Below are 15548 nucleotides of genomic sequence, written 5' to 3'. Positions count from 1 at the left end.
CCTCGCACCCCCAGTTGCGGGAGAATGTGAAGGAAGAGCTGTTGACGGTTCACGTTCCGCTTGACTTGACAATTTTCTCACCAGCAGGTCTTTGAACCCCTGCAGACTTGTGTCTGCCGGAAAGAGAGATACAACATAGGTTTTAAATCTAGGATCGAGCACGGTGGCCAAAATGTAGTGCTCTGATTTCAACAGATTGACCACCCGTGAATCCTGGTTAAGCAAATTAAGGGCTCCATCCACAAGTCCCATATGCCTAGCGGAATCGCTCTGTTTTAGCTCCTCCTTCAATGTCTCCAGCTTCTTCTGCAAAAGCCTGATGAGGGGAATGACCTGACTCAGGCTGGCAGTGTCTGAACTGACTTCACGTGTGGCAAGTTCAAAGGGTTGCAGAACCTTGCACAACGTTGAAATCATTCTCCACTGCACTTGAGACAGGTGCATTCCATCTCCTTTGCCTATATCGTGGCCAGATGTATAGGCTTGAATGGCCTTTTGCTGCTCCTCCATCCTCTGAAGCATATAGAGGGTTGAATTCCACCTCGTTACCACCTCTTGCTTCAGATGATGGCAGGGCAGGTTCAGGTATTTTTGGTGGTGCTCCAGTCTTCTGTACGCGGTGCCTGAATGCCGAAAGTGGCCCGCAATTCTTCGGGCCACCGACAGCATCTCTTGCACACCCCTGTCGCTTTTTAAATAATTCTGCACCACCAAATTCAAGGTATGTGCAAAACATGGGACGTGCTGGAATTTGCCCAGATGTAATGCACGCACAATATTGGTGGCGTTGTCCGATGTCACAAATCCACAGGAGAGTCCAATTGGGGTAAGCCATTCTGCGATGATCTTCCTCAGTTGCCGTAAGAGGTTTTCAGCTGTGTGCCTATTCTGGAAAGCGGTGATACAAAGCGTAGCCTGCCTAGGAACGAGTTGGCGTTTGCGAGATGCTGCTACTGGTGCCACCGCTGCTGTTCTTGCAGCGGGAGGCAATACATCTACCCAGTGGGCTGTCACAGTCATATAGTCCTGAGTCTGCCCTGCTCCACTTGTCCACATGTCCGTGGTTAAGTGGACATTGGGTACAACTGCATTTTTTAGGACACTGGTGAGTCTTTTTCTGAGGTCTGTGTACATTTTCAGTATCGCCTGCCTAGAGAAATGGAACCTAGATGGTATTTGGTACCGGGGACACAGTACCTCAATCAAGTCTATAGTTGGCTCTGAATTAACGATGGATACCGGAACCACGTTTCTCACCGCCCAGGCTGCCAAGGCCTCAGTTATCCGCTTTGCAGCAGGATGATTGCTGTGATATTTCATCTTCCTCACAAAGGACTGTTGGACAGTCAATTGCTTACTGGAAGTAGTACAAGTGGTCTTCCGACTTCCCCTCTGGGATGACGATCGACTCCCAGCAGCAACAACAGCAGCGCCAGCAGCAGTAGGCGTTACACTCAAGGATGCATCGGAGGAATCCCAGGCAGGAGAGGACTCGTCAGACTTGCCAGTGACATGGCCTGCAGGACTATTGGCTTTCCTGGGTAAGGAGGAAATTGACAGTGAGGGAGTTGGTGGTGTGGTTTGCAGGAGCTTGAGGAAGGGATTTAGTGGTCAGTGGACTGCTTCCGCGGTCGCCCAAAGTTTTTGAACTTGTCACTGACTTATGATGAATGCGCTGCAGGTGACGTATAAGGGAGGATGTTCCGAGGTGGTTAACGTCCTTACCCCTGCTTATTACAGCTTGACAATGGCAACACACAGCTTGACACCTGTTGTCCGCATTTGTGTTGAAATAATTCCACACCGAAGAGCTGATTTTTTTTGTATTTTGACCAGGCATGTCAATAGCCATATTCCTCCCACGGACAACAGGTGTCTCCCCGGGTGCCTGACTTAAACAAACCACCTCACCATCAGAATCCTCCTTGTCAATTTCCTCCCCAGCGCCAGCAACACCCATATCCTCATCCTGGTGTACTTCAACACTGACATCTTCAATTTGACTATCAGGAACTGGACTGCGGGTGCTCCTTCCAGAACTTGCAGGGGCCGTGCAAATGGTGGAAGGAGCAAGCTCTTCCCGTCCAGTGTTGGGAAGGTCAGGCATCGCAACCGACACAATTGGACTCTCCTTGGGGATTTGTGATTTCGTAGAACGCACAGTTCTTTGCTGTGCTTTTGCCAGCTTAAGTCTTTTCTTTTTTCTAGCGAGAGGAAGAGTGCTTCCATCCTCATGTGAAGCTGAACCACTAGCCATGAACATAGGCCATGGCCTCAGCCGTTCCTTGCCACTCCGTGTCGTAAATGGCATATTGGCAAGTTTACGCTTCTCCTCAGACGCTTTTAATTTAGATTTTTGGGTCATTTTACTGAACTTTTGTGTTTTGGATTTTACCTGCTCTCTACTATGACATTGGGCATCGGCCTTGGCAAACGACGTTGATGGCATTTCATCGTCTCGACCATGACTAGTGGCAGCAGCTTCAGCACGAGGTGGAAGTGGATCTTGATCTTTCCCTATTTTTTTAACCTCCACATTTTTGGTCTCCATATTTTAATGTGTGGAATTATATGCCAGTATCAATAGTCTAAAATAGTCCAAAATAGTCTAAAAAAAAAAGCCACCATAGGTATACAATGTAGATGGATGGATAGTATACTTAATGGATGACGAGTGGCGACACAGAGGTAGGTACAGCAGTGGCCTACCGTATTGCTATATACAGTATACTGTACCAGGTGGACACTGTCAGCAAACTGCTAAACTAGTCTAAAAAAAGCCACCACAGGTATACAATGTAGATGGATGGATAGTATACTTAATGGATGACGAGTGACAACACAGAGGTAGGTACAGCAGTGGCCTACCGTACTGCTATATACAGTATAATGGACCTGGTGGACACTGTCAGCAAACTGCTAAACTAGTCTAAAAAAAAGCCACCACAGGTATACAATGTAGATGGATGGATAGTATACTTAATGGATGACGAGTGACGACACAGAGGTAGGTACAGCAGTGGCCTACCGTACTGCTATATACAGTATACTGGACCTGGTGGACACTGTCAGCAAACTGCTAAACTAGTCTAAAAAAAAGGCACCACAGGAGTGTTTTTCAGGCAGACAAACGTATACTGGTGGTCACTGTCAGCAAACCTCTGCACTGTACTCCTGCTATAGCTGCTCCCCAGTCCCCACAATTAAGCAGTGTGAGCACTCAGCACAGATATATCATGCAGCACACTGAGCACAGATATGGTATGGAGCGTTTTTTTCAGGCAGAGAACGGATAAAAAACTGGTGGTCACTATCAGCAAAACTCTGCACTGTACTCCTCCTAACAGCTGCTCCCCAATCCTCCCCACAATTATAGTAATAAACAAGCAATCAGATCAACTGTCTTCTACTAGTATTAGTATATAAACGGAGAGGACGCCAGCCACGTCCTATCCCTATCATCTCCAATGCACGTGTGAAAATGGCGGCGATGCGCGGCTGCTTTTATAGAATCCGAATCTCGCGAGAATCCGTCAGCGGGATGATGACATTCGGGTGCGCTCGGGTTAGCCGAGCTAGGCGGAAAAGGTTCGAACCTGCCTCGAACCCGTGTAAAATGGGTGAAGTTCGGGGGGGTTCGGTTTCCGAGAAACCGAACCTGCTCATCACTAATGATTTCACATACATTTAAACATATGATGTGGATTGCTAGCAGCATGTGTGTCAATCTGAGCCTGGTAGTGTGATAGCAATGATTTCACATACATTTAAACATATGATGTGGATTGCTAGAAGCATGTGTGTCAATCTGAGCCTGGTAGTGTGATAGCAATGATTTCACATACATTTAAACATATGATGTGGATTGCTAGCAGCATGTGTTTCAATCTGAGCTTGGTAGTGTGATAGCAATGATTTCACATACCTGAGAGATGAGAAGAAAAAAAAAAACATGATTAGTCCAGTCCCAAGAAGAATAACTGTTTTTTTTTTTAACTGTTTGGATAACACACTTCTTAAATCCACACTTCTTAAAATCCACGCAAGCTACCCGCAGCAAGCTGACCCCTTAATTAAATCTAAAGAAATACTGACTCTGATTAAGAATAGGCCTACCTCTGAACATTTGGTCAACTGATTGAAATGCTAATTGATCAAAGAACAAATTGCACAGGGTGGGTAATCAGACAAAAACTACTCTAGCTATCCACAATAAATTCAATCACATACTTTTAGGTGCGGCGGTCTTCAGCCGTGCCCTGACTGAGCAGCGGTTACGGCCGCCGCGCCTCTCTCCTTCCCTGTCCCCCGCACGGCGCATAGCAACACCAGGACGCCATGCGCACGATAGCCGCCGGGTCCCTGGCAACGCAGGACGCTGTGCATGCAGGGCCGCCGGGTGCATAGGTGGACCGCGTTCCCTGTTGCTAATAGTTAATTAGGTTGTTCGTGCAGCAGGGCAGCTGCACGGCAACTAGTAATTGGGGTCTGGGGGCTGGTCCTGCTAGCCCTCCTGTTATTGGCCAGCAGGGCCATTTTATGTGAGCCAGCACACTGCAGCCTCGCCGGTGATAGCTTCTTGTATGCTGTTCCTGCCTTGCAGAACTCTGTTCCTGTCAGCCGTGTTTGGTGGATCTTGCTCCCTGCCCTCTGGTACTTTGGAGGTCCGAAGCCGGCCCTGGGAATCCTTCTAGTCCTTGCGAACCTGTTTCTGTCATGTGGGGTTCTCGCCCGGTTTCGTGAGTAGCGGCTTCTGCCGCGTGTTGCGGCCTATGCCGCTTAGTGTTTACTTCACTGTGAATTGGTGCATTTGCGGAGGTTTCCGCTTTCACTGTCCGCCCCGGAACTCGGCGGTGCCGTGTGGGGGAGTGGACAGTGGTTTCTTTGTAGTTCTTTTCCTTTGGCGGCGTGCCGCACATACGTTTAGTTTTTAGGTAGTTTATAGCCCCTAGCGTGGTTGTTTCAGTAAGAGGTCCCCTTGTTATTACCCTGTCTCAGTTCACGCCTTGTCTCTCTTTAAGACCTGAGGGGGCATCGGAGTTGGGCAGACCTAATCCGCCCTTCAAACGCGGCTGCCATGGGCCCAAGAAACCATAGTCGTTCAGGCGTGAATTGATAACACGGGTAAGACAACGGAGGTAGGGTGCTAGGGGCTATTTCCTTCCCATTTCCCAATCCCAGCATTCCGTCTTGGTGCTCAGGGCTCACTACATAAGATCTCCCCTGTCCTGAGCATCAGGATCGTAACATTATCACCGGCCCACATAAAAAAAAAGGGGGTTTAATTTTTTCCGTTGTATTGGTGGGCCTAGAAATTCGGCCTCATGAATCCGGCAGGTTTAGGGCCAAACCCCAGTCAGCTTTTGGTTAACCAAATACAGGAATTAACTCAGATGGTTCAGGACCTTACTCTTCGGGTGAGATCGCAGGAAGATCTTTTGCGAGCCTCCCCGAGTATGGTTCCAGAACCAAAGATGCATTTACCTGACCGTTTTTCGGGTAACCGAAAGGATTTTTTTAATTTTAAGGAAGCTTGTAAGCTTTATTTTTGTGTAAGGCCCCGTTCCTCTGGTACTGAGTCTCAGCGGGTCGGGATTGTGATGTCTCTACTTCAGGGCTAAGAGCGGATGATGCTGCTTTGTTATCAGTAGACGCCTTTTTTAAATCCTTAGGCCTCTTATATGACGACCCAGATAGAGAAGCATCAGCTGAGAGTCACCTGCGTGCCCTTAAGCAAGGCAAAAATCCAGCAGAGGTGTATTGTACCGAATTTCGCCGTTGGTCGAACGACTGTGGCTGGAATGACCCGGCCCTGCGCAGTCAGTTTCGCCTCGGTTTGTTGGAAGTTATTAAAGACAGTCTCCTTCAGTACCCCGCTCCTGAGACTCTAGACACACTCATGGAGCTCGCTATTAAAATTGATTGTCGTCTCCGAGAGCGGAGGGCTGAAAGAGGAACAACTTTTAGGCCTAATCCATGTGTATATACTTTTCCTGAGGACGTCGAGGAGCCCATGCATATGGGTCTCTCCCGGCTGTCCCCAGAGGAAAGAACCAGAAGGTTAAGTTCTGGTCTTTGTTTGTATTGTGGTGGTAAGGGACATATCGCACGTAACTGCCCGAACAAGCCGGGAAACGCTCTGACCAAGTGAATTGTGAGGGGGTTCACTTGGGTCTGCAGTTAATCTCCTCTAATAATTCTCTATTAGTTCCGGTAAAGATTTCCTTTGGCAGCCTCAGTTCGTTGGTGTCTGCCTTCGTCGACAGTGGAGCTGCAGGAAATTTTATGGATTTAGCTTGGGCTAAGGCTTTAGGCGTTCCACAGATACCCTTAGATAGACGTATCACCATGCACGGCTTGGATGGGGATCCGCTTTCCAATGGGGTTATTACTCACCGCACACCTCCAGTATTGCTGACAGTGGAGGCCCTACATTCAGAAGAAATAGAAATTTACCTTACACATTGTCCGGCAGTTCCAGTAGTTTTGGGTCACCCCTGGCTTGCCTTTCATAATCCCACCATAGATTGGCGGTCTGGGGAGATTTCCCAATGGGGTCCTTTTTGTGTTAAGGAGTGTATTTCCCATCCAGTCCGGGTTGCGGCAGTTACCCCAGAACTTATTCCTTTGGAATATCAGGATTTTGCTGATGTGTTCTCCAAGGGTAATGCGGACGTTCTGCCTCCCCATCAATCCTATGACTGTGCTATAGATTTAGTTCCTGGGGCCACTTTACCTAAGGGGAGATTATATGCCCTCTCCGGGCCAGAAACCACGGCTATGGATAATTATATCCAGGAAAGCCTGAAAAAAGGCTTCATTCAAAAGAGAATCCTGCACTCAAAATCTCTTTTGAGTGCAGGATTCTTTTTTGTTGAGAAAAAATATGGGTCGCTCAGACCATGTATTGATTTTCGGGCTCTGAATAAAATTTCTGTTAAAAACACCTACCCTTTGCCTTTGATTTCAGTACTTTTTGATCAGTTACGCTCTGCCGTTATCTTCTCAAAAATCGATCTTAGAGGAGCTTACAATCTCATCCGAATAAGATCTGGGGATGAGTGGAAGACGGCTTTCAGCACACAGTCGGGTCATTATGAATACCTGGTGATGCCCTTTGGGCTATCAAATGCTCCTGCAGTATTTCAAGACCTCATCAATGATGTTCTTCGTGACTTTCTTGGAAAGTTCGTTGTCGTTTATTTAGACGAGATTTTGATTTATTCTGAGTCTATGGAACAACATATTACCCATGTGCGTCTGGTTCTTCAAAAACTACGGGAGAATCATTTATACGCAAAACTAGAGAAATGTGATTTTCACATCACGGAAGTGTCCTTCTTGGGGTATAGTATTTCTCCCCAGGGATTTTTCATGGAACCGAAAAAACTCCAGGCCATCCTTAATTGGGCGCAACCCACAAATTTAAAAGCAATTCAGCGCTTTTTAGGGTTTGCAAACTATTATAGGCGGTTCATTCATACCTTTTCTGATTTGGTCGCTCCTACAGTAGCATTGACTAAAAAAGGAGCGGACCCTTCCAATTGGTCGCCTGCAGCCGAGTCTGCCTTTCGGGCCTTAAAGCAGGCCTTTGTCTCGGCTCCTGTTCTCAGGCACCCTAACCCGGAGCTCCCCTTTATAGTCGAGGTAGATGCCTCAGAGGTTGGACTGGGGGCTATCCTATCTCAGGAAGATCCGGAGTCTCAGGAATTACACCCTTGTGCCTTCATGTCCAGGAAATTCTCCTCCGCAGAATCCAACTATGATGTTGGTAATCGAGAATTGCTGGCAGTTAAATGGGCTTTCGAGGAGTGGAGGCATTGGCTGGAGGGAGCTAGGCATACCATTACAGTGTTTACTGACCATAAGAAGCTGCAGTATATTGAGTCAGCTAAACGGCTTAATGCTCGGCAGGCACGTTGGGCATTGTTTTTTTTACTCGTTTCAGGTTTATTATCACCTTCAGGCCCGGTTCCAAAAATACTAAAGCTGATGCCCTGTCACGTTGTTTTCTTCCGGTTCACAATAACCATCCTGCTACTACCCCCATAGTTCCATCATCTGTCATCCGGGCAGGCCTCACACAGGATTTATTTACTCAGTTAGTCCAGCTTCAACAGCAGGCTCCTAAACTTACTCCTGCTGATCGTCTTTGTCCCTGAATTTCTGAGAGGCACTGTTTTAGCTGAGTTTCATGACAACAAAGTCTCTGGTCATCCAGGTATCACTAAGACCTTGGAGTTAGTCTCTCGCTCGGTGTGGTGGCCTAGTCTTTCTAAAGATGTAAGGGAATTTGTCCATTCCTGTCAGGTTTGTGCATGGCATAAGGTTCCTCGTTCATTGCCGATCGGGCAACTCGTACCTTTAGCCGTTCCTCTCAGGCCATGGTCACATATATCCATGGATTTCGTGGTGGACCTTCCTCTTTCAGCCGGATTTCGAGTCATTTGGGTGGTAGTAGATCGTTTTAGTAAGATGGCTCATTTCATTGCTCTTCCCCGATTACCCTCTGCTCAAGGGTTGGCAGTCTTGTTTCTCCATCATCATCATGTGTTCAGGCTCCATGGGTTGCTCAGGGATATTGTCTCTGATCGGGGTCCGCAATTCATTGCTCGTTTCTGGAAACGTTTTTGTGCCTCATTAAATATGAAACTCTCTTTAACATCTGGGTACCATCCACAATCTAACGGACAAACCGAACTAGTTAACCAGTCATTAAAACAGTATTTACGGTTGTATTCGGCCAAACTCCAGAATGATTGGTCTGAATCTCTTCCTTTAGCCGAATTTGCTTATAATAACTCTTGTCATTCTTCCACCAAGGAGTCCATTCTTTTCGGTCTTTGGCTTTCATCCTAGAGCCAACTCTTTTTTTCCTCATTCTCCAGTCTCCTTGTTGACCTTAACCTTCCATCTCAGAACAATTTGGAGAAAGGTGCACCTTGCCTTGAGAAAAGCTGCCTTCCGAGAAAAGAAATTTTCTGATAGGCTCCGACGTCCTTGCACTTTTAAGGTGGGAGATAAGGTATGGTTGTCAACTCGCAACATCAAGCTCCGACAACCCTCGGCTAGATTGGGACCCAAATTTATCATTAAGAAGGTCAACCCAGTTGCTTTTCGGCTACGCTTGCCGAGATCTCTCAAAATTGGCAATACTTTTCACTGTTCTCTTTTGAAACAGTATTTTTCTTCCAGGAGATTTCCTTGGAGGACTTCCCAGGGTAGATCTCCGGTGGATGTTCAGGGGCAACAAGAGTTCTTGGTGGAGAAGGTTTTAGATTCTAAGCTTTATCGGGGTCGGCTCTATTTTTTGGTCCACTGGAAAGGTTATGGCCCTGAAGAAAGATCTTGGGTGTTGGATAAGGATTTACATGCTCCTAAGCTTAAGAGGATATTCTTTCAGGAGTTTCCTCAGAAACCTGGCTCTAGGGGTTCTTTAACCCCTCTTCAAGGGGGGGGGGGTACTGTTAGGCACAGCGGTCTTCAGCCATGCCCTGACTGAGCAGCAGTCACGGCCGCCGCGCCTCTCTCCTTCCCTGTCCCCTGCACGGCACCTAGCAATGCCAGGACCCCATGCGCACGATAGCCACCGGGTCCCTGGCAACGCAGGACACCGTGCGTGCAGGGCCGCCGGGTGCATAGCAACGGGGACGCCACAGGTGGACCGCGTTCCCCGTTGCTAAGAATAGTTAATTAGGTTGCTCGTGCAGCAGGGCAGCTGCACGGCAACTAGTAATTAGGGTCTGGGGGCTGGTCCTGCTGGCCCTCCTGTTATTGGCCAGCAGGGCCTTTTTATGTGAGCCAGCACACTGCAGCCCCGCCGGTGATAGCTTCTTGTATGCTGTTTCTGCCTTGCAGAACTCTGTTCCTGTCAGCCGTGTTTGGTGGATCTTGCTCCCTGCCCTCTGGTACTTTGGAGGTCCGAAGTCGGCCCTGGGAATCCTTCTAGTCCTTGCAAACCTGTTTCTGTCATCTGGGGTTCTCGCCCGGTTTCGTGAGTAGCGGCTTCTGCTGCGTGTTGCGGCCTATGCCGCTTAGTGTTTACTTCACTGTGAATTGGTGCATTTGCGGAGGTTTCCGCTTTCACTGTCCTCCCCGGAACTCGGCGGTGCCGTGTGGGGGAGTGGACAGTGGTTTCTTTGTAGTTCTTTTCCTTTGGTGGCGTGCCGCACATACATTTAGTTTTTAGGTAGTTTATAGCCCCTAGCGTGGTTGTTTCAGTTAGAGGTCCCCTTGTTATTACCCTGTCTCAGTTCACGCCTTGTCTCTCTTTAAGACCTGAGGGGGCATTGGAGTTGGGCAGACCTAATCCGCCCTTCAAACGCGGCTGCCATGGGCCCAAGAAACCATAGTCGTTAAGGCGTGAATTGATAACACGGGTAAGACAACGGAGGTAGGGTGCTAGGGGCTATTTCCTTCCCATTTCCCAATCCCAGCATTCCGTCTTGGTGCTCAGGACTCACTACATAAGATCTCCCCTGTCCTGAGCATCAGGATCGTAACACATACATAGGAAATGGCAAGAAAAACATCACATACATTTAAACATATGATGTGGATTGCTAGCAGCATGTGTGTCAATCTGAGCCTGGTAGTGTGATAGCAATGATTTCACATACATTTAAACATATGATGTGGATTGCTAGCAGCATGTGTGTCAATCTGAGCCTGGTAGTGTGATAGCAATGATTTCACATACATTTAAACATATGGGCCCTCATTCCGAGTTGTTCGCTCGGTATTTTTCATCGCATCGCAATGAAAATCCGCTTAGTACGCATGCGCAATGTTCGCACTGCGACTGCGCCAAGTAACTTTGCTATGTAGAAAGTATTTTTACTCACGGCTTTTTCATCGCTCCGGCGAACGTAATGTGATTGACAGGAAATGGGTGTTACTGGGCGGAAACACGGCGTTTCAGGGGCGTGTGGCTGAAAACGCTACCGTTTCCGGAAAAAACGCAGGAGTGGCTGGAGAAACGGTGGGAGTGCCTGGGCGAACGCTGGGTGTGTTTGTGACGTCAACCAGGAACGACAAGCACTGAACTGATCGCACAGGCAGAGTAAGTCTGGAGCTACTCTGAAACTGCTAAGTAGTTAGTAATCGCAATATTGCGAATACATCGGTCGCAATTTTAAGAAGCTAAGATTCACTCCCAGTAGGCGGCGGCTTAGCGTGTGTAACTCTGCTAAATTCGCCTTGCGACCGATCAACTCGGAATGAGGGCCCTGATGTGGATTGCTAGCAACATGTGTGTCAATCTGAGCCTGGTAGTGTGATAGCAATGATTTCACATACATTTAAACATATGATGTGGATTGCTAGCAGCATGTTTGTCAATCTGAGCCTGGTAGTGTGATAGCAATGATTTCACATACCTGAGAGATGAGAAGAAAAAAAAAAGATGATTAGTCCAGTCCGAAGAAGAATAACTGTTTTTTTTTAACTGTTTGGATAACACACTTCTTAAATCCACACTAATTAAAATCCATGCAAGCTACCCCCAGCAAGCTGACCCCTTAACACCGTGTTAAGCCCCACACATTAATGCCCTTGTGAACATATTATGCCACACACCACAATATCCGTGATACATTATGCCCTACAGTAAAGCTTCTAATTACTTTTACAATAACTGCTCAATGCCTAGAGTTTAACGCGCTGGGTGTCATGCTCGTTGCTAGGGGTTTTACCCTCTCGGTGTCATGCTCATTGCCAGGGGGAACGCAGTAGGAGGTCTTATATAGTAAGCACCACTATGGCATAGTATACAGCATTATGGCCTGATCTGATTGTGAGCACTGGTGATGTTGAGTGCAGTAGAGGTTGTTTTCCATTTGAATTGCATCGCAGATACATCCCAATGGGGATCATACAGAGGCGCAGTACAGATTCTGACAGTTGGTGCAGTACAGATTCTGACAGTGGGTGCCTCAGTCCTTGGACATTAGGACGCACAGATGTACACCAGGGAAGGGCTGCGCAGTGCTGAATTTCCCATTAGGAACGTGAGGCACGTGCCTATGGGTGGCACCTCCTGGGGGCGGCACACCAGGCCATTGTCCGTATCACCTTACAGAAGTGGACTTCCCACCAAGCATGGTGATATTAGCATGTTGTTAAAGGCCCAACTGCAGCAAAAGACCCCGGCCCATTAGGGCTGCTTCCAGATATTTCTCGAGCTGGTTTTCCATCCTAATCCACTCCTATATCTGTGACTAGGCCCTCCTTTACTTCCACATATAGAAAGAGTAATTAGGTTTTAGGAAGGGCCAAAGAGTTGCCTCAGATGGCTTATACCCCTTTCACACTGCAAACCCGGGTCCGACCCAGTATTTTGAACCCGGGTCAGACCGTTTCACACTACACTTTCAACCCGGGTTATTGCAGGGTTGGCTCCTTTTAACTCAACCCAGGTAAGCAATTACAACACCATGGATTTCATTAAACAGAGCTACTGTATGTTTTTATATATTGCATCTTTAACTGTTCCAGTAACATACCTCCCAACTGTCCTGATTTTCATGGGACAGTCCCGTTTTTTGGGACTGTCCCACCCGCGGCCTACAGTTTCCTGCAGTGGTGAGGGGGGACAGCTGGGAGACTAGCTATGAGAGCGCTGGGCATGCCCCCTCAGTGACAGTACAAGGGGGGCATGACTTGCGATCGCAGCTCTGCCACAAGACCATGCCTCTTTCATATAGGCTATGCCCCCTTTTTAGGCGTGCCCCAAGGTCCCTCTTTGGACTTTTAATAAATTGGGAAGTATGCAGTAAGCTGCCTAGCAATCTCTGCCTCACCCCTAATTCTTAACAGCTCTAATTCTTAATGCTCTCTGTTCTTTCCTGTGTAGCAGGGGCAGGCTGCTGACATCATCAAGGCACACAAAGAACAGCCAATCAGCACTTTTACATGAATGCAGGGTTGAATAACCCAGGTTGGACACATTAGAGTCACATTGACCTGGGTCCAACCCGTGTATAACACTGCTTTTATACCGGGTTGAAATGCAGTGTTACTCAACCCGGGATATTTCAAAGTGGTGATTTTAGACTGCAATTTGACCTGGGTTGAGCTGGTCCAGATTATATTTGCGGTGTGAAAGGGGTATTACATACTATTTACCAGCGGGTGGGATGCTGGCTGTCAAAATCCCGACAGCGGCATTCCGCCCGCCAGAATGACAGCAGTAAGGGCAAGCGCTAAGAGTTCCCTTGCGTGATCGCTGCACCCGCTACAGGTTCTATTTTAACTCTATGGGTGTCGTGGACACTCGCGAGTGGGAATAACCCCTGACATAACAGTCTGAAACTCAGTCCCTCCGCACTTGGGTTTTTGAGCCCTTCTCCCTCTACATGCTGATGTACTAAGCTTGTCTGTGTTCAGGGCAGCCCAACACAACAGTGAGTTTAACTCTTTGAAAACGTTGTTCTCTACAGGAATTTTATGAATTCTTATGTCGCAAGAGTGTGCTTCCAATTTTTTCACACTCATTTTTTTTTTAAGCGTCACTTCTACTGTCTGTATGTGTATAAGTGGCACTGCTACTGTGGGCATGTATAAAAGCGGCACAGATACCGTGGGTATGTGTATAAGTGTCACTGCTACTGAGGGCATGTGTATAAGTGTCACTGCTTCTGTGGGCATTTAAGTAAGCGGTACAGATACTATGGGCATACAAATAAGTGGCACTGCTGCCGTTGGTATGTATATAACTGGCACTGCTACCGTGGGCATGTATGTAAGCAGCACTGCTACCGTGGGCATAAATATAAGTGGCACTGCTACCGTGGACCTACCACAGCACCCTACAGCAGCAAGATGCAGCACAAGAAACTGGACTATTCACACTCATTTTTTTTTTAAGCGGCACTTCTACTGTCTGTATGTGTATAAGTGGCACTGCTACTGTGGGCATGTATAAAAGCGGCACAGATACCGTGGGTATGTGTATAAGTGTCACTGCTACTGAGTAAGTGGCACTGCTGCCGTTGGTATGTATATAACTGGCACTGCTACCGTGGGCATGTATGTAAGCAGCACTGCTACCGTGGGCATAAATATAAGTGGCACTGCTACCGTGGACCTACCACAGCACCCTACAGCAGCAAGATGCAGCACAAGAAACTGGACTATTCACACTCATTTTTTTTTAAGCGGCACTTCTACTGTCTGTATGTGTATAAGTGGCACTGCTACTGTGGGCATGTATAAAAGCGGCACAGATACCGTGGGTATGTGTATAAGTGTCACTGCTACTGAGGGCATGTGTATAAGTGTCACTGATTCTGTGGGCATTTAAGTAAGCGGTACAGATACTATGGGCATACAAATAAGTGGCACTGCTGCCGTTGGTATGTATATAACTGGCACTGCTACCGTGGGCATGTATGTAAGCAGCACTGCTACCGTGGGCATAAATATAAGTGGCACTGCTACCGTGGACCTACCACAGCACCCTACAGCAGCAAGATGCAGCACAAGAAACTGGACTATTAGTAATGTACTGTAGTATACTGAGCACCACAATGCAGCACAAGACAATGAGCAGTGATACTGAGCACTGATGAGGATAATACTGAAAACTGACACTGAGCAGCAAGATGCAGCACTGGACTATTAGTAATTTAATGTACTATACTGAGCACCACAATGCAGCACAAGACAATGAGCAGTGATACAGAGCACTGATGAGGATACTAGAACTGACACTGAGCAGCAAGATGCAGCACTGGACTATTAGTAATTTACTGTAGTATATTGAGCACCACAATGCAGCACAAGACAATGAGCAGTGATACGGAGCACTGATGAGGATACTAGAACTGACACTGAGCAGCAAGATGCAGCACTGGACTATTAGTAATGTCCTAGATGGGCCAGGTGTTTGTGCCACCCACTTGGGTCGCTTAGTTTAGTCATCCAGCGACCTCAGTGCAAATTTTAGGACTAAAAATAATATTGTGAGGAGTTCAGATAGACTGGAAATTAGTAAAAATTATGGTTATTGAGCTTAATACTATAGGATCAAAATTACCCCCAAATTCTATGATTTTAGCTGTTTTTGAGGTTTTTAAAAAAAATCACCCGAATCCAAATCCAAAACTTGAAAGGGTGGTTTTGCCAAAACGCATCCAAATCCAAAACACGACTGTGAATCCGAATCCAAAACCAAAACACAAAACACGAAAAAATGCCCGCTGCACATCTCTAGTTAGGGGAGCGGCATGTAGCCTTGTAGACTATGCACAGGTATATCTAGAAAAATATACGATCTAATCTTTAACCAACCAATACAAGAAAGTATTTAATGTGAAAATACGAAACATTGGACTAATTGGAGGTGCGCCCTAAAGCAATTTACAATGTTAGGATTAGGGGGTTCGGAAAGACCTCTAGTGTATACACTGTATATACATTTTAAGATAGGAAGGTACAAATTACATATTCACATTGCATCTATGGGCTGGATTCAAATGTCCCCCCCCCTTTCCTCCCTCAATCATGCCCGTCAGCAGCTATTCTAATGTTGCTGCCAACGGGTGCGA

The sequence above is a fragment of the Pseudophryne corroboree genome, chromosome 7 (assembly GCF_028390025.1).
Source record: "Pseudophryne corroboree isolate aPseCor3 chromosome 7, aPseCor3.hap2, whole genome shotgun sequence".
NCBI classification, from domain to species: Eukaryota; Metazoa; Chordata; class Amphibia; order Anura; family Myobatrachidae; genus Pseudophryne; species Pseudophryne corroboree.
The sequence above is the reverse complement of the archived record's forward strand: the minus strand, read 5'-3'. Positions refer to the sequence as shown.